The 25,791-nt window shown below is 38.9% G+C and overlaps 1 long non-coding RNA gene across 1 annotated transcript; it reads left to right on the top strand.

The window, feature by feature from the left end:
* Positions 1 to 1,623: 1,623 nt before the first annotated feature.
* On the top strand, positions 1,624 to 11,904 carry LOC146405881 (uncharacterized). The gene is made up of 3 exons (XR_014843611.1): positions 1,624 to 1,697; positions 1,944 to 2,089; positions 9,354 to 11,904. It is a non-coding gene; the product is annotated as an uncharacterized LOC146405881 (long non-coding RNA).
* Positions 11,905 to 25,791: the final 13,887 nt, after the last annotated feature.

Here is a 25,791-nt window from a genome sequence, read left to right as displayed (position 1 = left end):
ATTCAGGTCTTTTGCCCATTTTTCCATTGATTGATTGGCCTTTTTGCTGTTGGGTTGTTTAAGTTGTTTATATATTCTAGAGATTAAGCCCTTGTCAGTTGCATCATTTGAAACTATTTTCTCCCATTCTGTAAGTTGTCTTTTTGTTTTCTTTTTGGTTTCCTTTGCTGTGCAAAAGCTTTTCAGTTTGATGAGGTCCCATGGGTTTATTTTTGCTCTAATTTCTATTGCTTTGGGAGACTGACCTGAGAAAATATTCATGATGTTGATGTCAGAGAGTGTTTTGCCTATGTTTTCTTCTAGGAGTTTGATGGTGTCCTGTCATATATTTAAGTCTTTCAGCCGTTTTGAGTTTATTTTTGTGCATAGTGTGAGGGTTTCATTGCTTTGCATGCAGCTGTAGAATAAAATAAGAAAAATGAAAGTGTATCTACCTTTTAACATATTAAATTTGGTTATATCTCCTTGTATTAGAGTTAAATTTAAGTACCTGCATCTCTCATCTGGGTAAGCTCTAAATTCCAATGAAAATGTTGGTTCTCTAGCTAAAGTCCTCGTGTAAAATTGGGTGGCCTTTATTTAGGGCATCGTTGCTGGAATCAACCAACCATTTGGTCCCACAAATAACCCCAGATCTCCTCTTAAAGAATATATGCATGTCAGTTACAGATGCTGCTTTCATATAGATTCATTGAGCTTCAGCACTAATTTACTGATTAATAAATAGTGACAATTTTACCCCCCGCTCTAAATCCTCTGTGGTCATTGAGAAAAGCAGCCTGTATTTAAGACAGTCCAACATACACAACCTTCTTTGTAGACACCCACAGACCGTGGACACCTGTGTGCCATCCTGAACCTGCCCGTGACTCAAACCTGGAACCAACTCAGATTCATGTCAGCAGAGGAGAGAAAGGGTGGTGTAAACAGTGAATAAATAAGAGAGTGTCCAGCTGGAAATACTTCTCCATGAGAAGCTGAAATACTGAACTCTTTCATTTTCTGGCTGCCTGCGCAGGAGAAGTTAGTCTTTAATCGCGATGTGTTTTGTTTACTTGCTAAAAATGGACACGATGTCAGAGGTGCTGCTGAGGAGATACAGTTTGTCATTGAGTGCCCTGAATGACCCCTTTCCCCTGTGGTCATCCACCCACCCCTTTGCCCTTTGGATGCCCTACTACCTGATGCCTCGTGTGGGGAAAAGGGTCCAGGGGCATAAGCCAGGTGAGGCTGGGATGCCTGCTCTTACGCTATCACTCCTGCAGGGAACCCTGAAATGGAAAGTTAAGGGGTGAGGCATCAATCATGCAACCACAGGTTTGGCCAAGGAGGGCTTCTGTCTTCATGTGACAGGTCTATAACTAAGGAAGACATTCTCCTGGGGGATGGCATTTATACCAGAATTTTCACAGCTTCCAACAGAAACCAGGGGTCTCGTCATAAAACCCAGGAGGGAAGGCAAAGGTCTGAAGGAGGCGGCATGGAAGAGCTCTGCCCTCCTCGTGCTCAGGCAAGCGGAAAGCGTTTTCTTAAGGCGCTCTGGTATAAATTTAAAATACGACATGTCTGGCAAATTTAATTTTTAACAACCAAGTCCTTAAAGAGAAGCAGGGCTAGACTCAGGAAAGAGAAAGGAAGGTAAATTCTGGATGCAAATGAAGGCCAGCTGCAGCAGCGGGGGGAGGGAAAGCATGAAGGTAAGTTTGCCTGCGGAATTTGTAGTAGGTCATTTTGGGTTATTCACCAATCTGGAAAACCCTCCACAGCAGTACCTGGGAGTCATGGAGATGCTGTCTGATTGTCAGAGAAGGGTAGGCCGGTAGTTTTCTTTTCAAAATTCGTGTCGTTATGCCCAGGTTTATTGTTATCACAAAAACCAGAGCTGTCAATTCAGGACAACGGGACTCTTGGATTCAGAGCTAATCAGTCTGATTATGTCTCAGGGGATGCTCTGCGGCCAGGGGAGAGGAGGTGGAAAGCAGAGCCAGACGGCTGCTGCCCTGTACCCGGCAGCTGTACCTTATGCAGACCTGAGAATAGCCTGGCTTACACATCCTCCTGCTTCCCTTTTGGATCACTGGGCTGTCAGGTAAGATTCAGAAAAACAAGAGGCATCATGCATATCCCCAGCAAGTCAAACCAGTAGGAGCCTTGAAAAATTGATTTGCTGCCCTCTGAGGCTCGGTGAAGTGAACCAATGAGGTAGTGTACCCTCCATAATCTTCAAGGTAAGGCCAGGTTATGCTATGCAAAGACGCTCCTCACAAAGTGGAAAGCATATTTCTTTCCAAATTCCTTAGAAACAAAGTCGATCAAGGAAGACAGACGTTGGTTTGTGCTGCTCTAGAAGTGACTATATGTAAACTCTCATTCAAAGAAATATTCACTGCAAATAACAGAGACCAAAACGAAAGGAAATCCATGAGATCATAATGTGTAAAAGTGATTATAACTGGTTAGGCAATGAAATGACCATCTCACATCTTTTAGGTGAAAACAGAGCATTTAAAGTACCTAAAGCCACTCTAATCCTAACAAGGCAGACATTTCAGCAGGGTCTGAGAGAGCATTCCTTCCAAGGTGAGCTGCTGGCTCATTGCAGGACATCAAGGTCAGTCAGTAAGAGCCTGAGTCCCTCTCCAGCACCATCTATAACAATTAGACCAGGCTGGCACTCTTGAACATGATTGAAGTGGATGGACTTGAGAAGCATTTGGGAGGTAGAATCAATAGGACCTGGGTGACGGATTGGATGCAGAGTATGAAGGATGGAGAAAAGCTAAGGGTGGTACCACGTGCCTTCTGGCTTGGGGAGCACAGGAGATGCTGGTGCCCTTCACCGTGATATGAAACACAGGAAGAGGCTGACTTGGAGGCAATGTCACTGGTTCTAACATAATTGTAATATCCAACATTCTGCATTTAATTTACTTCTGCCATATGAACATGGATATAATTGGAAACAAAGTGTAGGTATATTAATATTCCCTCATGAAAAAGATAAGAGAGAACTAAGAATGCAGTAAGAAGAAAGAGAAGGGCATCTTTCCCTAATGATAATTCTGTTCCATGTGGCTAATCTGTCTCAGATCACTTCCACCTAGGGAACTATAGCCTTCACTTTGATTCTCAACTGAAGGATGATTTCTTGGTGAAGCCTTTCCTTAATATTGTTTCCCCTGTAGAGTGGATTACTGGGTACTTTATGTCATGGCAACAAGGATTCTTCCTCAGTGTCTGAGTGTGGGCATATCACCCGCCTTTCTTATTTTCTCATTCTCATTTTCTGCATCCATAAAAGTGGATAGAATAATAGCAATTACATCACAGAGTTGTGAGCATTACTTGAGATGATATTTGGAGAGATTTTCAAACAATGCCTGGACTGAACGAAAATTACATTAGTGTTTTTGAAATGAAACAAGGAACGACTCTGGCTAACTCTTACTGAGACTGACTACGCACTTGAAGGATTGGTTTAGGAACTTGTCCGATGTCACAGAGCAGAGCAGGAAGTCACCAGAGACCACGCTGTCAAAGACAGCACAGATCACTTCTCCAGGACATGCCTAATGCTCATCTCAGGGGCGTTTATGCAGAGAAGGGGTTGTCAAGATTCATTTATCTTTTTGGAGGAAAAGTGCTTTAAGAACTTCTAATTTCAGCATGAATAATGACAAGATATCCCTGTATGATTGCTAGTAATATCTGTTAACACAAGGACCCTTTATATTTTATTCAACTTCATAGAGTTACCATGTACTGATTCCAGATTAAGAGCCCAATAAATACCTTGCCAATAGCAGTGACTAAGAGATCAATTGGAAGATAAACACAACCTAGTCATCTATTCCAGGAATTGGGTAGGCAAATATTTTAGGCAAAGAGGAAAAAAAAATCCTCCTTTCAGCATTTTTGGGAATACTACATTAGCAGAAGTTATCCTACGTCTAGGAATAGGCATCTCATACACAAAAAAGTTTCCTACATCAATCACCACCCAAGTTCAGGACAAACTAATATATATGTATGTATATAAATTTGGAAATTTTGGATAACATAGTTTTAAGAAGAAAGTTACAAGTCATGCTTTAGTTACACATGGAAAAACAACATCCTTCTGTTTTTTTCATATTGCTATTTGTTTTATATTCATCTCATCTTAAAATCAGAGGCAGACTATTCTAATATCTTTGAATAACATATAATACATACACTCTTTTTCAGAATATGAGATTCATTTTTTTTTGTCTTTTGTCTTTTTAGGGCCACACCCATGGCATATGGAGGTTCCCAGGCTAGGGGTCTAATCAGAGCTGTTGCTGCCAGCCTATGCCAGAGCCACAGCAATGCCAGATCCCAGCCATGTCTGCAACCTACAGCACAGCTCACGGCAGTGCCGGATCCTTAACCCACTGAGCGAGGCCAGGGATCGAACCCAAAAACCTCATGGTTCCTAGTCAGATTTGTTTCCACTGCACCACAACGGGAACTCCAGATTCATTTTTTTCTCCACAAACAACTTACAACCTATGAATACTTCCCAATTTCTTTATATATCCCTCAAATGCATTTTTCAATTTCTATTTTCTAGTCCATCATAGAGATAAAATTATTTGAGTAACTAAGCATTATTGGTTTGTTTGTTTCCATTTTACAAAAATTTTTCATACAATTATGATTAACTTATACGTAGAAAAATTTTGCATATATTCTTAATGTTTCCTTAGATAAATTTCAAGTATAGAATTTTTATTAATAATTTTAAAGCATTTGGTAAATATTATTAATTGTCCTGGAGATATTGTACCAATTTATACTGCACACCATCTGCTTGAAAATGTAAAAATATGTCTTTTCTATATGCCTTCCTTATGCTTGATACTATCACTAAAAACATTTTGATAAATGGTAAAGTGGAACTTTACTCTCTGCTTTTTTAAAATTAGCCATCTGGTTAAATATTTTATATATTTTCAACCATTATAATATTTCTTTTATATTACATGTTCGTGCCCTGCTCTTTTCCTGTTAAAATATATATATACACATAAAATATATGTGTATATATACATATACAGACATTACATATTATAGTAATTTTTACAATTTACGCTTGCTTTACATTTTTATTCTTTTGAAATATAGAGAACTTTAATGTTCATGAATATTAGCTTTTCAAGTTCTTCTTTATGTGCTTGTGCAACAAAATGCATTACTACTCTTTTTTTTCATTTTATTTATTTAGTTTTGTTATTTCCCCAATATAATCTTTTTTTCCTACTGTACAGCATTGTGACCCAGTTACACATACATGTACACATTCTATTTTCTCACATTATCATGCTCCATAAGTGACCAGACATAGCTCCCAGTGCTACACAGCAGGATCTCATTGCTAGTCCATTCCAAAGGCCATAGTGTGCATCTGTGAACCCCAGATTCCCAATCCACCCCACTCCCTCCCCCTCCCCCTTGGCAGCCACAAGTCTTTTCTGCAAGTCCATGATTTTCTTTCTGTGGAAATGTTCATTTGTGCTGTATATTAGATTCCAGACATACATGATATCATATGGTATTTGTCTTTCGCTTTCTGACCATCCTTTTTTTATTTTCACCTTTTACATTTAATTCTTTAACTTAAAAACTTTACTTTTTATGTAAAATGCATGGCCGAGTTATTTTTTCCATCATGAAATAATCAAGCAATTGTCCCAGAAATACTTATTAGATCAGATACCTCTTCTCTACTCATTTGAGAAATAATGCAGTTACAAATTTTTAAAACCTTTTATCCAACACCAAACAAAAGGAACAAAAATAAAAACAAAGGTGAAACTGGCAAACTATTGATGGTTAATGCTGATGTTTCTCCAATAGCACCATTGCCTACCCAACCATCTATCTGCAGGGTGTCTCTGCCTCATCCTCAGCATCTATTCCATCACGAAGTCTCCCAATTCTATTTGCCATTTTCCTTCTCTCACTAACAACATCCTCATTACCATCATCTTCCTCTGGACCAACTTCAACTGCCTTCACTGGTTCCCCCTCTTGCTAATTTTGCACTTGTTAAATTTTTAGCAATTACAGCTTTTGCCGCTGTGTTTTGGGGAGACCATTACTTCATCAAATTAAGTTTTCCCTACATCAAAATTTGTAGATATAAATTTATCCAAAAATATTTGACTACTATTAATTTGTAAAGATATTTTTATGCTCTCTTTTGCCCTAGATTAGCTTTTGCTACCTTGAATGTCGCGAATTCCTTTAGCAAAGAACAGTGCCAGTTTAAGCTAGCATTCTTGAAGGATGAAGTCACCCCTACTTCTTTCTTTTCAAGTGGCAGTGACCCTGGTGAAAACACATTGATTTTGTCATATTGACCCTCCTGCAAAACCTCTCTCCTCCCTCTCTTTTTCTTTCTCCTTCCTCTTCACCTTTTTCTTCCTTACTCTGAGTCAGTTCCTATTATTGGCCAATGAAGTGAGGCTCAGCTACCACAGAAGAGGTAACAGATACAGAATTGATTTTTAAAATCATTATCATATCATCAAATAGACTGACACATATTCTTATAAAAACTTAAATGAAGTTTAAAATAAATTACTTAAATATCTAGAATTCTATATCTCCTATGTTCCCACTGTGGAGGCATAAATATTAATAATAAATTATATTAAAAAAGAATATTTTTAGTGTTCCCACTGTGGCTCAGAAAGGGTTTAAGGATCCAGCATTGTCACAGCTGTGACTCAGATTCAACCCCTGGCTCAGGAGCTTCCGTATGCCACAAGTGTGGCTGAAAAAGAAAAAATATATATGTATTTTAGATTTAATTAAAGTTGAATCACTAGAAATCAATGCATTGTGTAATTAATTTTGAAGTAGTATAATTGTATAATTATATAATATTCAATATAATTAATATTTTCCTTGTATAAAATAAATTCAATACATTATCGAGTACAGATAATATCGATATAAGCCTTTTAGTTAAAAATGTTTTCAGGGTATTCATGTTGAATAACTGACATTAAATAACAGTTTTGGTCACATGTTTGTACATCAATGTGTATACAGTGTTACAAGTTTGAGTGATACCATGTAATTAACATATTTCATTTGAGGACTTGTTGGAAAGAGTAACAGCAAAGGACCAAATATTACTAGAAGAAATAGAGTAATATAGGCAGACTTGAAATACAGACTAAATGGCAATCTGAAAGGATTTTAAGGAAAAAAAATAGGCATGATAACAGATGATGATAATTCAATGGAGATGTTTTCGTAACTAAATAAAATAATTTTGTGGTATATTTTTAAACAGTAAAAAAAGGTAACTATAAAAGAGAGAAATAAGGAAAAAATTGCCCCGTGATTACTAAAGTGCATTTTAATGCTACAATAGCTCTGCAGTAGTTAACATCAGTCTAAGTAAAATAAACTAGATACAGAAAAAAATAGCATGATCTTACCTATATGTAGAATCTAAAAAAGCTGAACTAATAGAACCAGAGGATAGAATGGTGGTGGCCAGGGATAGGGTGGGGAGGTGAGGAAGAGGGGAGAGACGGTGCTCAAAGGATATATTCCTCAGGTGTAAGATGGATAATTCTGACTATAGCTAATAATAACATATTGTATCCTTAAAATTTGCTCAGAAGAGAGATATAGATATTCTCACTATACACACAAAAAGAAGTTAACTATGTGAGGCGATATATGGGTTAATTAACCTGATAGTATGGTAGTCAGTTCATGATATGTATGTATATATCTGTGAAGTCATGATACTGTGCACCATAAAAATCATACATCATGCTGCACAGCCTAAATATATACAGTTTTTACTTGTCAATCATACTTCAATATAGCTGGAGGGAAAAAGGATACCTGTGATTGCATTCAGGACCCATCCTGGTAATCCAGGATAATATCATCCCAAAATTCTTAATTTAATTCCATTTACAAGTTTTTTTTACCATATAAGGGAAGGGTCACAGGATACAGGAATTAGGACCTGATAGGTAACTTTGGGAGACACAACTCCACGCAGTGTATCTGATAATTCCCTTTTTTGATTTTTCAGTTTTTTAAATGGATTTATTATCCACCTCCCCTTGCTTTTTTAGATTATTCATAAGAATTAATATAAAATTTTATAAATATGTATTACATAATACATGATTATATATAGTATATATTATAATTATACTCATAGATTACTATATATTCAACAGATATGTATTTAAAATAATCATAGGAAAATACATATTTATGTGCCAGTTTATCATCTTAATATAAAATACAATAATAAAAACTGTACATTAAATATGCTTGAATGGAAAGACAGATTCATAATTCAGAGCAGAAAAACAAAAATTCACCAAACTATGGATCAAAATCTTGTAATGTCATAAGAAATTCCCAATAAGTTTGGAAATAATAGATATTTGATAAGTGATATTGTGGCAATTGGCAAGCCATTTGGAAACATTAGAGAGCTAGAAATTGGATTGTATTTATTTATTTATTTTTACCAAATTCAATTCCTGGTAGATAGAGATTTTAATGTAAAAATAGAAGACAATAAAGAAATAAATAAGCACAAATTAGGAAAGGAAATAATTTGGGTGTATATTGAATTAGTAATATGTTTAAATATATTTAAATAATTTTGAACGTATATGAAATATACATGTAATACAATAAATTTAGGGCGTTCCCATCATGGCTCAGTGGAAACAAATCTGACTAGCATCCATGAGAACCCAGGTTTGATCCCTGGCCTCGCTCAGTGGGTTAAGTATCCAGAATTGCTGTGAGCTGTGTTATAAGTCACAGACGTGGCTCAGATCTGGCATTGCTGTGGCTGTGGTGTAGGCCGGTAGCTATAGCTTGGATTCAACCCCTAGCCTGGGAACCTCCATATGACGTGGGTGTGGCCCTAAAAAGAAACTAATAATAATAATAAATTTATATGTATGTATGAATATAATATACTCCATTAATAATACATATATTTGCATATACCACTAGTAACTTAAAAATTACAAAAGAAAGTAAACATGAGGTCTATTTGTTTGATTATCAGATTGCTGACAATGAAACACACAGACTGATGAATTTCTCAGTTAAGGTGCCTCCAGTGTCAAATGACAGATGCCTGACTAAGGCTGGTTTAGACAGTAGAGATATTTATTGTTTCAATCAGTACAAAGCCCTGAAATTAGTAGTTTCAGAGTTATTACAAGTGCTCCATCATGGTATCAAAGACTCAGTCTCTTTGCATATTTCTGCGACGTTGTCAATTTACCAGATTCATGCTGTGCTTGTTCTTTGAGTTTCAGGCATCAAGGTGAGCAAAATATCCAGCCAAGGTAATATATTTTGGGAAGGAAAACCCCTTCCTAGAGTCCCCCAGAAAACGCTCCTAAAGATCCAAGTGGTCAGGATTAGGTCACACACCAACGATTTGGATGGGTTAGAGGTCCGGAAATCGAGTGCATGACATTTCAGCCTCTGCCTGGGGAGCTGGATCCTTCCAGGAGGCAGCCAGGGTCCTGAGAACCTCCGTCAGCTGATGTGGACCACATGGGCTCAGAAGATGACGACTGCCCTCCGAAAGCACAATTTGGCCTGCTCTGTTCCTGGAACTTAGAAGTCTAAAATTGAAAGCAATAATGGAAAACAATGTCTTAGTTCCTATGGTATAATAAAGAGTACGAAATTTAAAATATGGGGAAAAAAGAAACTTAAAAGCATTCATGTTTTATGACATGCTTTTCTGTTACATATTCTTTAATGAAAGAGTGGATTAACTTTTGTAACAGTTTTTTATATGTGTACATATAACAGTTTTTATAGATATACATAGGTATACATTACAATATATATAGGGCAATGAAAAACAGTAAAAATATTTAATTATAGAAATGTAATGAATACATGTCCATATTTTTCCACCTAATCTTAGAACATAAACTTTATATATTTACTTAAAATTGATAAAAAAAGAGATAAGAGCAAATAGAGATTTTTTAATTTACATTAAATTCTTTAATTACCTTCAGGTAATGCTGTGGCAAAAATCACTTCCCAGAAAGATTTGCTTTTATAGCATCTTCAGGCAAAGAAAAAAGTAATGTGTTAGGACTCTTGAAAAGAGCTCTTGGTGTCATCTGCTTGCTATTGAGATGCCATTTGCTCACGTTTTTGTTTCAGTCAATACCTCTAAAGTATCTCCCCATCAATAGTAAATGATCTTTCTTCCATGTGATTTATGAGATTTTCCCCACATGAAATAACCCTTGAGTGAGCTATTTTCCGCCCATCCATTGGGACCTGTAGCCGTCTGTTTCACAGAGTTACAAACTAGAGTAGTCTTGGTTAGGTTACATCATCTCTACATATTAAATGCAAAAGAAATTTCCTCCAGTTCTAAAATATAATTTTTAAGAATGATTCATTTTTTTAAAAAATCCCTTTTTCTGGGGTCTTCCAATATTGATAGCTACACGTAAATAATGTTTTACCATGCATACTTAGAGAGATAATTTGACTCTATCAAACTATAAAACGAATACAGCCTCTGATGCAGGATTCAATCCCAAGCATATTTGGCCTAGGGAATGAATAGATGGATTAATATTTGCATCAGCTGGAATAGAACAGGTTGACTGGACTATGCTGCAGTAAAAGACAGCACATCTCTCAGTGTCTAAAAAAAGACAAAGTTTACCCTGGGCTCGTGTTATGTGAACATTGTTGGGAGATGAGGGCTCTGCCTGGTTCATCCACACTCCGAAGCCCTAATCTCAGATGCCGTTGTCTCCACAGCCGTGGAAAAGGCCACCCTTGAGGAATGTAACTGGGCAGTGAACATAAACGTAAGATGCTGTGGCCTGAAAGTAGCAGACAGCATGCCCACTAGCAGACAGCATGTCCAGCTCTGGACCCTGCTCGTGGGACAAAGCAATGACATTCTGCTCTGTGCCTAGAATGAGGAAGAGTGCGAAAATTTGGGTGAACAATACCGCAGATTTGATATCATTGCATCCCTGAGTTTTCTTGTTGAAAATTTATGACTATGAGGATTTCCCACTGTGTTGCAGTGGGTTAAGAATCTGACTACTGCAGCTCAGGTCGCTTGGAGATTCAGGTTTCATTCCTGGCCAGGTTCAGTGTGTTCAAGGACCCAGCATTGCCACGGCTGTGGGGTAGGTCACAGCTATGGCTTGGATTCCGTCCCTGGCCCAGGAACTTCCATGTGTCACAGGTGTGGCCGTAAAATAAAATGAAAAATGGACAGCTATCAAAACAATTATCAAAATGATCAATGAGGGTTGGTTAAATAAGCTGTAGAGCCACACATGGGTATCCTCACCATTTTTGAGGTGGTCAAATTTTATTGACATACAAGTAAGTACTCTTGGGGGAATGAAACACTATTAGTTTGCATATGAGTTTTGTTCTCATCTAATTAAATGTATAAGTAGAAATACATGAGGGTTTGGGAATATCCATACAAGGAAGCTCGGATATGCTAGCCCCCATCAAGGAGAAAGTGCCTGAATAAATCATTGACTTCTCTATTCAATTTTCTGACCATTTTTCTTTTTCCCTAAAAGGGCTTATATTACTTTTGTAAACAAGTACTCCACAGCGGCTGGGATTTGATGGTATTTAATTTAGACTTCCCGTTGTGACTCTGAATGGCTCGTCCTCATTAACGCTTTACTTCCAGATGTTCTTTGCTTGCATATGAGAAGCCTATTAATTTCATAAACTTATTTTGTAAGCAGTCAATTAAAATATTCTATTATTATTTTAGTAGACTTTTTTGATACATGGGCAAAACAATATTACTATTCCAAATAAACGGTAATTGTATTAACTTCTCACAGCCATTCCTTTGCTTCTTTTTGCTAGCCCACTGAAATAATCTCGTATACAGCCAACAATTACAAGGATGGGACAGGGACTGGTCTAGCCCTCCCATCAAAAATCGGACTCTAAGTGCACAAAATCTATGAGCAATTATTTCCATCCTGGGATATGGGCCATACATGAGTGAAATCTCCTGAAATAAAGGGAAACGCTTGGGATGAGCTTCCCAATTAGCCCAGCTCTCTGCCTGGGGACACCTTCCCACACGTAACGTAATGAGCTGGAGTCTAGATAAGGCCACAAAGCTGAGGAAGCAGGTTAGGGTCTGAGCAGAGGGGGGCGTATAGACTGAGGACCCACAAATCCTTGTCGGGTGTCAGTTTACCTTAGATATTTTCTCGAGGTCTGGGTTGCACTTGTACAGGACGGAATACCAGAGGCCCACCAGAGCAAGGCCGCCGCAGGCTGAAGCAGAACAGAAACAGCAGGGTTCAGGCAGTGATGAGGACGCTGGCCTTCAGCCCCCACCAGGGCGGACAAATGTCACTAACTTCTCTACAGCATCAGGAGCGTTCTGCTGAAATGCCACTCAGGCCCTATCTTGCGAGCAGGAACCTCGCCCTGAGTAAAGCCTGTTCTGGACCCACCTCACAACTGTAAAGCTCCAGAGGGAAGAGAGGGGTGGGGAGGGAACCCTGCCGTGCGAAAGGGGTTAGCAACACCTGGGGTCTAAAAAACAACCCCCTCACAAAGCATAAGAGGAAGCCCACACAGTCAGAGCGAGCAGTCAGTCACTAAACTACCCACTAAAGCAAAACAGCAGCCAACTTATGAGGAAGGTAAAAATCTCGGGGTCTCCAGAAAGTCATCCACAATGTCTGGCAGACAACAAAATAATACTGGATGTAATATATGTGTGTTTGAATACATACATATGTGTGCGTGTCTGTAAACTATGTGTATACGTTGTATATATGTATATTCCCAATGAAGAATGAAAGCAGAGGACAAAATCAAAAGCAGCCACGAGATGAGTTAGGCAAAGACTATAATACAAGCACTACAAATGTAGTCAGAAAATTAAAGACACATTATCTTAAGGAGTAAATGAGAAATTTCATCATATAACTGAAAAATTTTAGAAGAATTAAATGCTGAGTCTAAAAATTTAAAATTAAGACATGATCATTGACTTCAGGGGCTTGAAGTTTAGATTCTTTGTTGGTCAACTGGTTATTTTTAGACTCAGCAATTCATGATCAAAACGTCTCTTTTAAATATACATGATACAATGTTAAATAAATTTAAAATATAGACAAAAAATTAAAATTAAAATTAAATGTTCAATATGTACAGTGAAAACTCACTGAATGGGCTCATTAACAGACTGGACATGGTGAAAGAAATGGTCACGTGCCTCAAAGACTGATCTGTAGACATGTTTTAAGCTCAAGAAATCAGAGAAAAAAAGATTGAGAGAAGAATGAAGAGAGCCCCAAGGAATTTATGAGTAATCTCACACCTTCAGGTGTACATGCCGTTCAAGGTCCAGAAGAAGATGGTGAGAATGAGCAGAAAAAGTACCTAAAAATATAAAGGAAGGAGACCTGCTTTGGCCCACTGGGTGAAGAATCCCACTGCAGCAGCTGGGGTCACTGGGGTGGTGCCGGTTTGATCCCCAGCCCAGTAAGATGGGTTAAGGGATCCAGCACTGCTGCAGCTGCAGTGTAGCTTGCAGCTGCAGCTTGAATTTGTCCCTGTCCCAGGAACTACATATACTGCAAGTGTGGACACAACAAAAATTAAATTAAACTTTTAAAATATATAAAGGATGAACATTCCCCCAAACTGATGAAAACCAACCATCCTCCTAGAGTCCTAAAACCTCAGCAACCCCAAGCAGAGAAAAGAAAAGCACCTGAGTCATTCATACTCAAACTGTTCCTGGAAAGTAGGTTCTTGTCACAGAAAGAAGTCGGGGACAGACGGGGAGATCAAGAAAGCCAAGTGAGGTTTGTTAAGCAATCATACACTCCAGGTGACAGCGGGCTGACTTAGGTGAGCTGCTGCCCAGAGTTTCTTTGGCAAGTGGATTATGTGGGGTATATAAATTAATGGGCAGAATATTCACTGTGGGGAGAGGCGTTTGGGGGTCATATTCCATGATTACCATCTCAGTTCCACCGTCTTGAGAGGAGGGATTTTTGTCCTTATTTAGGCTTGATGGGAAATGTCATAGCTGTGGTGCAAGATGGGAAATTCTTATCTGCAGAGCTAATTTTATTGTAATGAGGGTACAGTGAGCAAAAATTCCTGCATCTCCCCATCTTTCTTTGCCTGCCCCCAGAACCCTTATCACCCCGAAATATGTGGTTTTCTGTCAGACTGGAGGTTCCTGCTTTTCTTTGCCCATTGTTTACAAAATGCCTGCTTTCCTACCATTTGCTCTGTGCCAGTCTGTCTCTTGCCCATGTCTCCAATCTGCCTGCTATAACAAAACCAAGCACAAAGGGAAAATTTTAAACCCACAAGAGAAAAAAAGAAGCTGGGCATCCAGTGAGATATCAGTGGCATTTTATTTATTTATTTATTTATTTAGTCTTTTGTCTTTTTAGGGGAACCCCTGCAGCATATGGAGGTTCCCAGGCTAGGGGTTCAATTGGAGCTGTATCGGCTGGCCTAGGCCACAGCCGCAGCAACAAGGGATCCAAGTCACATCGGTGACCTACACCACAGCTCACGGCAACTTGGGATATTTAACCCACTGAGCGAGGTCAGGGATCAATCCTGTGTCCCCATGGATCCTAGTCAGGTTCAGTTCGTTAACCATGGAGCCACGAGGGGAACTCCATCAGTGGCACTTTAAAGTGCTGGAAACAAGAACAGAAACTACCACCTCAGAATTTTATGTCCAGGAAAAATAACCTTCAAAATGAGGGGAAAAGAGAGCTTTGGGTATGAGAAAGTGGAGAGGTTTCTTTGCTAGCAGGTACGCACACAACCCATGCTGGAGGCCGTCCTTCTGTTGAAGTGGCAGGACAACAGCTGGAAAGGCGGACCCACGGGAAGAGTAAAGAGCAGGGTCTGGAGTTGGGGGGCAGCGTGGCTGGGGACCTGCCTCGGGTAAAGGCAGAGGCAGATGTGAAGCCCGGAGCTCTCAGTCCCTGGCTGTGTTCCCTCCGTAAGGAACTCCCTGCAGAGAAAAGGTACCACACTGTTTGCACGCCGTGGTTACTTGGCCCAGAGATTTCCCTTTACCAAGAGACCCAGAGCTCACACCCTGAAGAAATGCCTCCACTGACCGTGAGCGCTGGGAATACTGGTCCCAAAGCCGGCTCTCTGGTTCAGATACTTAAAGCACTGTTTTTCAAAAATAAGAGCAAAACAGCTTGTAGTGTGAGGCCTGATATTTGGCTTCTCCTTCTGTAATGCAAGTGCCTGGCTTAAGCTTTGATGGATGAGGAATCCACTTCAAAAAGGCATCTTCTTCAAAGAAAACAATCTCAGATAAACACCAGGCCAGCCATAACACCACACCATTGAGGATGCTCTTTTGTTTTATGGATCGTGGTTGATTTTGATAACTGACCATTTGGGCCACTTTTTTTTTTTTTTTCTGTTCCTAGGCTTCAAATTCTCACATTTATGTTTTAACATTATAAAAGAAAGGGTGAGCACCACAAATCCCTAGACCCCCAACCTCGACCGCATTAAAAGCAGAACCCCAAGTCTCTTTCCTCTCTCCCTCTCTCTCTCCCCCACCCTCTCTTCTTCCCAAAACCTCACTGTGTGGCCCAGGTGTGCTGTTATAATTTTCAGGTCCTGTAGGTAATAAACCTTTATTTTTTCAAAGTTTCTGTTGGTTGTTGCTGAAGGATATCTTGCTGTCCTAATAAGAATCACTGTTGGTTCAGTGGCAACACTGGTCTGGAAAAGGCGAGATATCTGTGGGAAGCTCAGGGAGCCCCGGTGAACACCCCAACATTTCTAGCCAGAGAGCTACACTAGACGGTCCAAATCCACACAGGATACAGCTCCTCTCTCCTGACCCCACACATTTTCTACTGTAACTACTTAAATTTATAAATTCCTCAAAAAACTAGAAAAAGTAGCTACAATTAGGAGTTTAGGAAATTGCATAGCAAATAGTAGAGCACCTAGCAACCAGAAGCTGTCCTTCAAGTCTGAGGACTTGTTTAAAACACACCAACTGTAATTAACTTTGAAATGCAGCAAAACCAATAATAGTAGTGATGATAAGCAAATGTATCATTTTTTTGATGTAGTTAATTTTTTTATTTAATTTTTTCAAACATACACAAGAGTAGAGAACAGAATTATAACCCTCTGCTACTTAGTTTCTAACAATTAACATTGGCTAATCCTGCTTCATTTCATTCCCAATGAATTACTTTAGAATTAATTCTACATGACTTTGGATTACGTATGACATTCTATTATATACATGTAACCACACATCTTAGAAACCTTAATAATAATTCTCTAATATCACCTGGTGTAAACTGGCTGTTTTTTGTTTGTTTGTTTGAGTTTAGCTTTAACTTTGATGCTAGAGCTACTATTATAAATAATGAGGGCAGTTGATTTCAGGTGAATATCTTCATCAAATTTTGAAAATGTGCTCTCCTTCCAGGTTATTAAGTGCTTTATTGAGAGTTTCAGAGACATGTTCAAATTAAGCTAATGTTAACTACTGTCTCATCTCTGACCTCTGCCAGGACAAACATAAGAAGAGAGTGTACAAATATTATATATATGTAAATATCATGTAGGATAGCATGCATCTTATGTATTTATACATATGTACATGTGTGTATATATATATGTACATATATATATATAATGTGATATTTGACAAAGGCCATGTTTCCACATTGCAGGTGAGTGGAGAAAGGCAAAACTATTTAACAAATGGTGCTGAAATTGTTGGTTATCTGAATTGGGAGAAAAAGTTAAATTGGATCCTAACCATATCATGTACAAATATTTCTAGGTAAATTAAAATTTAAATGTAGAAAGAAAACAATTCTATTAAAAATAATAATGAATATCACTTTTACCTACAGGTGAGGAGAAATTTGCGGAATAATACAGACCAAGCAGAAACCAAAATTGAAAAAGGTAATAGTATGGTTGCCTTGGAATTCAGAAGCTCTCTTCATTAAAAGACACTTTGAAAAGGTGGAGAACTAATCAAAAACAGGGAGAATATGTTCACCACAGATAAAATCGACAGTGATTTGTATCCAGAATATATAAAGAGTTCCTACGTATTGTTAATTTAATAAGCAAATAGCAACCAATAATCAATTAGAAAAATGGGCCAAAAAATGCAGAAGCATTTCACAAGCGAATATATAACGTTGGCAAATGTACAAGCAAAAACAAGGCCAACTCATTGATTAAAAATAAATGAATTAAATTTTGGAGACAGTATTTTCTATCTACATGATAGATACAGTCTTAAAAATTGGAAATCTTAAATGTTGAGCAGGTTGTAGACACTTATAAACTGATCCTAGGGAAAGAAATTGACACAGATACACAGATACTTGGGGGAAAATGGCATCATCTAATAAATTAAAAAATTCATATAGCCTACTATTATATTTTAGCAATATATATATATTTAAGTGTAACGTGGGTATTTTTTAGAAAGACCAAAAACCCAATGGTTTAAAAATTTGAAAAAAAAAAAATTTAGAGGAGTCCTCGTTGTGCTGCAGTGGAAACGAATCGGTCTAGTATCCATGAGGATGTGAGTTCAATCCCTGTCCTCGCTCAGTGTGTTGGAAACCCGGTGTTGCCTGTGAGCTATGGTGTAGGTTGCAGATGTGGTTCAGATCCTGCTTTGCTGTGACTATGACATAGGCCGGTGGCTACAGCTCCAATTCGACCCCTAGCCTGGGAACTTCCATATGCCATATGCTGTAGGTGAGGCCTAAAAAGGAAAAAAAAAAAAAAATTAAAAAAACCAGAAAAGTAGTAATCTATTAATTAATAATAATTACTAGTACAGTAATATTAAAATTGAATAGTTTAAGGCCAAAAACATGAAATATAATCATCACTTAATCAAAGGTACAATTCATTGGGAAGATATAAAAAATTCTACACTTGTTCCAATCCAGCAAAAAACCTAATTTAAAAATTAAAATTTTAAGTAACACTGATGAGTTTGGACCATAATTAGAGAATGTATCATAGAAATGTTAAAATGATCAATCAAGCAGGCAAAAAAATAAGAATTTTAAGAGTCAAACAAGATGGTAAGCAAAACTGGTGTAATTGATATTTTCAATCTTTTATCCTATGATTAGAGAGTACACTTTTTTTCCCAAAAATAGATCAGAAATTTGACAACTAGTAGGCTACAAAGACTCAACTACTATAAACATATTGATGACATGTAGAATTAGTATTCTTATCAGGAGGTAATTGAGTTAAATTCAATAATAACATTATAGCCCCCATATCCTAATCTATTTGGGAAACAGGAGTTTTAACAAACTTTTTCAAAACTTTTTATACCTATCTTTTGATGAATAATCATGGATCTTTTGCGCCAATGACTTACGTAAGTAGGTTTGCTACCATTTAGCATGGTAGTATTCATAAGATAAAGCCTACCTGATTACAGTGCTTACTTTTTTTTTAACACAGGATTCAATTTGTTTCTATTTTATGCAGAGTTTTATTTCTATTATTTCAATATGCTTAGTTTGAAAATATAAATACACAAATACTTGGTGGGGTTTTGCAACAGGTTTAAACCAATGTCATAGAATAAATTTATCTTCTCTTGAACTGTTTACATAGCAAGTGAATTACTTGATTCTTGAATTCTCAGAAGAGCTAATATTTTTAGCTTAGTCAAGTCTAAAGGGAAAGACCTAATTTTTTCTAATTTTTCGGTCACTCCCCAACTCTTCTGGTTGCCCACTCCATTCCATTCCCTTCCTCCTCGGTCCTTCAATACGTCTTTGTTCTCCTCTCGGCTTCTGAGCTTTTCCTTTTTCACTGAGAGTTTAGAAGCTGCCAGAAGAGAATTTCCATGAACACGCATCTTCTTCCGCCAGTCGGCATCCTGACCATACCCACGGTTCTGCCTCCTGTAATTGGGATGAACTGAGGCCACAGCAAACCTGCCCCCTGCGGTCCCCTCCTTTGTTAAGGAGCCCTCAACCCGGAGATCACCCCTGTCCCTGTCCTTCAATTTTTCTGCAGCAATGCTTGTCTTATAGAACGAAGAAACAGAAATAGTCTCTTGCTTCACTTCACATTTTTCCCATGGACTGCTTCAACTTTCAGTTTCCCTTGGAGCAGGGCTCCTGCTGTAAGTCTTTCTTTTTTCTCATTCTCTCCTGCTGCTGCAATCAGGCTTTTCCCCCACTGCTCCACTGAAACAGGCCTTGCTGAGAAGAGTAGCAACCCCCACGTGGCCAAAATGAACCAGATCTTGACACGAGGCCATGTTAATGTAGCCCTTTATCCTCAGCCCTTGGTGATCTCATCTTATCTCATGGCTTCAATATCAACTGTAAACCAGCAAACCCCAAATTTATATTTTTATTCTCAGAATGTAGCCTGAACTGCAGAGCCGCATATCTGATTACCCACAGATCACTTTCACATAGATCTGGAGGAGACAGCACTACTTTGCATGTTCCAAACCAAACTCCAGACGCTCTTTCCCTTCAAATCGAATGCTCCTGAAGCACTGCACCTGTGTGCCTCCTTTGAGGTGCCCAGATCCCAACTCAGAGCCTTCCCTGACTCCTCTCTTTCCTCACGTCCCAATCCAGCCCATTAGCAACTCTCCTCAACCATCTTTTTGGAGGAGACTATGTTTATAACCCTGGGGCAGTCCACCTTTATCTTCCTCCTGAACTCTCATGTAGCTGCTGCGGTGTCTCAGCTCCTTCCACCTTACCCACTGTTCATTTTTCACAGCAAAACCAGAGTGGTCCATAGTGAGGTCATCAGATTGTGTTTCTCCTCTGCTCAGAACCCTTCAGTGACTTTCCATCTGCCTAGGACTAAAAGTCATGGGTCATGCATTACTTGGTCCCACTATGTCTGATGCATGTGGACTGAATTGTGTTCCCCAAAGCTCATCTGTCAAAGCCCTAACCCCCAATGTGACAAGACCTGGAGATACAGCCTCAGAGAAGGAGATAAATACGTGGGTCGTAAGGATGGTGTCTTAATCGTCTGTGGCTGGGGTCCTTATCAAAAGAGGAAGAAATACCAGGACTTTCTCCCTCTCTCTGCTGCTCAGAGGAAAAGCCATGTGAGAACACAGAGGAAACCAGAGGTGGCCAGGAAGAGAGCTCTACCCAGAAACCAACCCAGAGAGCATCTTGATGTTGGACTTCCAGCCCCCAGAACTGGGAGGAAATGGATTTCTGTAATTTAAGCTCCTGGTCTGTGGTTCTCAGTTATGAAAACCTGAGATGATTAATGCACCGACCTAATTCTTACTATATCCTCCTGCCCTCACTCAGCTCCACCCACACATCTGTGGGTTTCAACTTACCAGGTGCACACCTGTCCCAGACTTTTATTTGCTGTCCTCCCTTTCTGAAAACTTTCCCTGCAGTCACCTCCATGCCCTGGAGGAGTGCCTCAGCAATATCTGTGATCCATCAATATTTTTTAAAGAATGAAATTTTCACGTTATTCTTTAAGAAAAATATTCTGTCACAACCGTCTGAGCTCTTCATTGCACAATTGTCCTTGTAGCTTTGAGCAGTGCGAACACCTGCCCCCATCTTCCCGTCCCCTGCCCACCAGGAGGAAGAGAGAAGTTACTGTCTACAGTAGAAGTTTAATCAAAGGTTTACAGTTACCTTCACTTTAGCTGTCTTTTTTTGGGGGGGGGGTAAAGGAGCAATGATTGGCTGTTGTACAATGAACAAACCAACTTTTTAGAGAACACAACTTGCCACTTTAAAAAGGGGAGAGGTTGAGAGTTTAAAAAGTGAATAAAAGTGTTCCTTCTTAATGGTGAGAGGGGATCTGATGGTGCATCCAGGAAAAAAAGAGGAGAGAGAAAAACCAAAGAGGAGGAGGTGAGGAGCCAAAACACTTGACGGAAGGCTGGTAACTGTTAGCACAAAAAAAAAGAAAAGAAAAGAAAAAAAAAATATATATATATATAAACAAAAGTTCTATAAAGTTCTATATGCTACTTTAAGTTGGTTTGACTTGTTGACCTGAAACAAATAGACTGCCAGATAGTTCTCCAGCAGATGAGCTTATCTGGGATCAGCCGAGCATTTGGGAGTGTGCAACCACAGTGCGAGCCAGATGCAAGTCCCAGCATGGCAGGGTAAGGAGAATGCTTGGCTAGAGAGAAAAGGAAGTTCAGAGGGCTTTGCATTGGCTTAGCTTTGCAGGGAAGAAGAGGCATCTTACCATCTGGTCTCTGCAATCACCATCATCATCATCACAGAGCGCCCTCTTCTGGTCTCCCAACTCTATGTAATCGAGCTCTCTGTTTATTAATTTGCTTGTCGGCTGTGATTTAAGATCTCTGATCCCTCTTCCCTACCAATTTTCAGATAAATATGTTATCCTCCCTTACACAGAAAAGTTTTGTTTGCTTATTTGCTTGTGCTTATTTATATGCGGATGAAAGTGTGGATTTCAATCTGTTTTATTGAAAAATAGGTTCAATGCCCAAAGCACTTGAGGAAAACCACAGACTGCACTCTGGAAACTAGAGCCAGGAGCCAGAAGTGACCAGGGGATTTCAAGCACCTGGAAATGCAAACATTTATAGGAAGAGTATTGGTTTGCTCCTGGGTGTAGAATATGGCCATCTATGAATTTCATCTTTACCTCTGGGGGAAGAATTGACATTTAGATTACAGAATAAATAGGCAACGTGGAGAGAATTTAATTAAATAAAAAGTAAAAAGGGAGAGGTATTCTTTTCCTTTGACTTTATGAAAATACAAAATTCATTATATCTTAATTACACAGTTCAGGGAATGTCCACACACATTCTCCCAGTAGAATCACTGTGTGCGTGTAATACAGAGATATTACCTCCAAATTGAAGTTGCTTCTCTGAAGCGATGTGGTTCACTTTGACAGCTTACAATATAAGAAAACAATCAAATTTGGGAACATTGAGTAATTCCTGACAGTATCTTTTGCCTAAAAAGTGAAGAGAGAAAGTTACTTGAATTGTAAATGAAATCCAAAAGACACCTTTTATAATCATTTGGATGTTAATGGTGGTAACGGTATATTACCATCAGAGAGAATAAAACATTCACATTTCTGAAAGGCAAGAAGGAAAAGCACCTTTTAGTTATTCATAACCTACACTTATTTATATTGTGAGGCTGCACATATTTTCTTCCACAAATCTGTTAAACCATTTTTTGTTATATCAATATTTTCAGTTAAAAATTAAGAAACATATTTTTTCAAAAAGTGTGAGATGATCTTATCCAAAAATATTACCCACATCTGCCTTTCAAAATTACTTCATGTATTTTCATCTCCTATCTGGTATAATGAAGAAAGACAAGCTAGCAGAGAACGCGTTTTGACTGTCGTTACGTTACAGTTTTCATGTGCTTAGGGGAGGTTAAAACACTTTCTTTTTTACTTGAACAATGGTCAAGAAGGAAGGATATGGGCTGAGGATTTTTCCTGCTCTACAATGCCTGCATTTGTGATGAGGTAGACTTTTAGTTATCCATAGAATCCATGTTTTCTCTCTCTTTTTTATACCACCTCATGCTGATAAGAAAGAATGTTTGGAAGTCCTAGAAATAAGCATTTAGGAGATCTTGATGATTTCTATTAAGACTGCAGTGAATTTTGCTTTGTTTTTGTTTGTTCATTAGTGCTGTGTTTTAGATTCCACATATAAGTGAATCCATAGAGTATTTGTCTTTCTCTGTCTGACTTAGTTCACTTAGCATAAGAGGAGGGGAATTGGAAGCTGAGCAAAATGGATGAAAGCAATCAAAAGTACAAACTTCTAATTTTTAAGAGAGTCATACGGGTGTAATGTACAGTGTAATAACTACAGTCAATAATATTGTATCGCATATTTGAAAGTTGCTAAAAAGAAGATCTTGAAGGTTTTCAGCATAGGAAAAATAAACTTTTACTGCCTTTGTAGTATGATGAATAGTAACTAGTTTATTGTGGGGATCATTTTTGCATTGCATGCAAGTATCAAGTCATTACATACACCTGAAACGAATATAATGTTACATGTCAATTAAAAAATAAAAATAAAAGACTGCAGTGGCCTGGAGAAACAGAGGTATTTATAATACTTAGTTATAGTAATAACAATAGTGGCAGTATCTAAGAATATACCAGGCGAGTCTAAAAAATGTATCTCTTCTTAGTTTCTAAATAACTTCACAAGATATACGGAGTCATTGTTGCTATTCGCATTTTAAGATAAATGATGAGTTGAAGCACATTCATGATTAATAAGGAGACAGAGAAATTTTCAGACCATGGTGTTTGAAGGATTAGAAATACAAATGTAAATTGACTCGGGATGACAATGATGATAGTGATGAAGATAATGGGAAAAGGGTAATATTAATAATAATATTCACTATGTCATAGTCATATCAGGGTGCAAGAAGCGTAATACTCAATTCCCCATTTCAGGGATGCGTAAAGGGAGGCCCTTGTGTTTGAGCAGCTTATCAAGCACCTGCAGTTATAGATGAGTACGGGGGCTTTCAGTAACATGAACATGCGAGGGGGCATCGAGTGGATGTGGAGAAAGCTATGGACCAAGAAGAATGAGTGTTGTGGTGGGAATTTGGTGACTGAAGCAAGGAAGAATTTCACAGACCTAGAGACTGTTGAATGATGGGTCTGAAACCTTCCCCAGAGTGGCCGTGGGCCGTGTAAAACATGTCTGTTCCTGAGCAGGAGGTCGAGGGAAGGCAAGTAAGTAGAAGGCAGAGAAAGCAGCAGAGCTGGGTGAACTTGAAGCAGAGGAAGTCATCAGTAGATTTTTTTTTTACGGTCAATTGTTTACACCACAGTATATTAAAAGGTTATACTATTGAATCTTTACCACTCTTCTGATGCTCCCTCCTAACCCATCTCATACAAAGGAAGGCAAAATGAATTAGTTAGGTCCAGTCCACAGTCCTAGAGAACATAATAAAGCAATGAGTAATTAAGAAGCATTTTCTCCATTTTTTTTTTCTCTTTTCTAAGCCAAGTTAAGAAAGAATGCTAAGAGCACGCCAGAGGAGGCTGAATTCTTTCCAAACCAATCTGGAAATGTTTTAGGTAATAGGCATACTCTAACTCAAATGCCCCAGGTTACACAGAAAATAGCAGTAGATTCTCTGTCATTAAGGGTCTAATTAATTATCTGCTCTTTACACCACTGAGGTCTCTTGATTTTCTTCCGGGAGCTCGGATCTTGACATCACCTTCCCCAGAGGGAGGGAGAGAGGATAATTTTGCATTTTGTGAAGACTTCTCATAAGTAGTCTGGTGGATGCCTTAGGTTAAAATTGCACCTAGAGTTCCACTCAGGGTGGCCCTGCATCCTCCCAGTCTTACACTGTTAGTGCTGAAATCACCTACCATATGGAAGGAGTGTCAGGCAGTCTGCTCCCAGCCTGTGCTAGCAACTCTGTGCCCCCAGATCTGCAAGCCCTTTAGCTATTCTAGTCACAGCAGGAAGGCTCTCCTGACCAAAGAGCACAGAAATAGCCACAAAGTGTCAGGCCAATCATCACAAGATGGAAGAGACGGCTGGACACCAGGGGCCCTTTAAAAAAAGCTCTTCTACCAGAATGGTGATGAAATTTGCCATCTTCATTTTGTGCTTCTACTCACATGGGGAGTGCAGAAGGGTCTTTCTGGGAGTGCATGGAGCAGCTGCTGCATCTCAGGGGGAATTGAGGACTCAGCACTCAGCAGAAGCAGCCTGCCTCTCCAGGTACCCAGGGCCACGTTACTTTCTCCCCTCCCTGCCAAGGAGCAGTCATCCTCCTGCATCCTGCAGGAGGACTGATTTTCAGATCAGGATAAGCACAGAGGTTGGCAGCCGTGTTGCCAGGCTCCTCTGCCCAGACTGCTGCTCTGCTTCCCACCACAGTTACAACCCTCATGTATTTGCTGTTGGCTCCAACAGCTCTGTTCTCTGAGTTCTTCTCATCAACTCTGCACAGTTAAAAAGTGTCCGATGCAGCTTGTTCCTGCTCAAAGCTCTTGGCATTGTCAAGTCAGGAAGCCTGAGATTTCCTTTCTCTTTTGGCCACCTGGCACACGGAATTGATCTTATTTGTCGTATTCATCCTGCTACTACTGTGAGAGGTGCAAAACATTATAAACCACCGCTCCTTTTGGCATTTTTGTGCCCTCTAAAAAAATAAGGATCCTGCTGTAATATGCTAATATTTGAAAGCTTATAATCAGTTAATCCACAACAGCAACAAGCTGCGGTCTGCCACATCCGTAGACAAGAGCGTCTTCCACTTCACCCTAGCTTTGTCCTCATGTGCCTGCGACTTCTTTATGGAGACTGTCATTCTCATTACAATCCCTATAAACTAGCCTTGAAAACTCAGCATTGTCTAGAACTCTTCTTTTTCTCTTGCTGTCAAACTGCTTTCCCAGGTGCAAAACTTTTTAAACTGTAACTCCTAGATATTACTAATTTTTCTAAAGTACAACTCTGATTATGTCACTTTCCCGGCTCATGGGTCTTTGATGATTCACTACTCGCCCCTGAAAATAATATAAATTATTAGGTGATGTTCAAGGTCTTTTATAATCTGACCAAGCCTATATTCCTAAACTTCAGTATCAATAACTAAATCAATAATACTGATCCTGCTAATATTATGTAATATATTA

Source organism: Sus scrofa, chromosome 1, assembly GCF_054392235.1.
Source record: "Sus scrofa isolate SSC_HxYL_T2T_F1_AM1 chromosome 1, Sscrofa_HxYL_maternal_Yorkshire_Landrace_v2.0, whole genome shotgun sequence".
Taxonomy (NCBI): Eukaryota; Metazoa; Chordata; class Mammalia; order Artiodactyla; family Suidae; genus Sus; species Sus scrofa.
The sequence above is the reverse complement of the archived record's forward strand: the minus strand, read 5'-3'. Positions and strand labels throughout refer to the sequence as shown.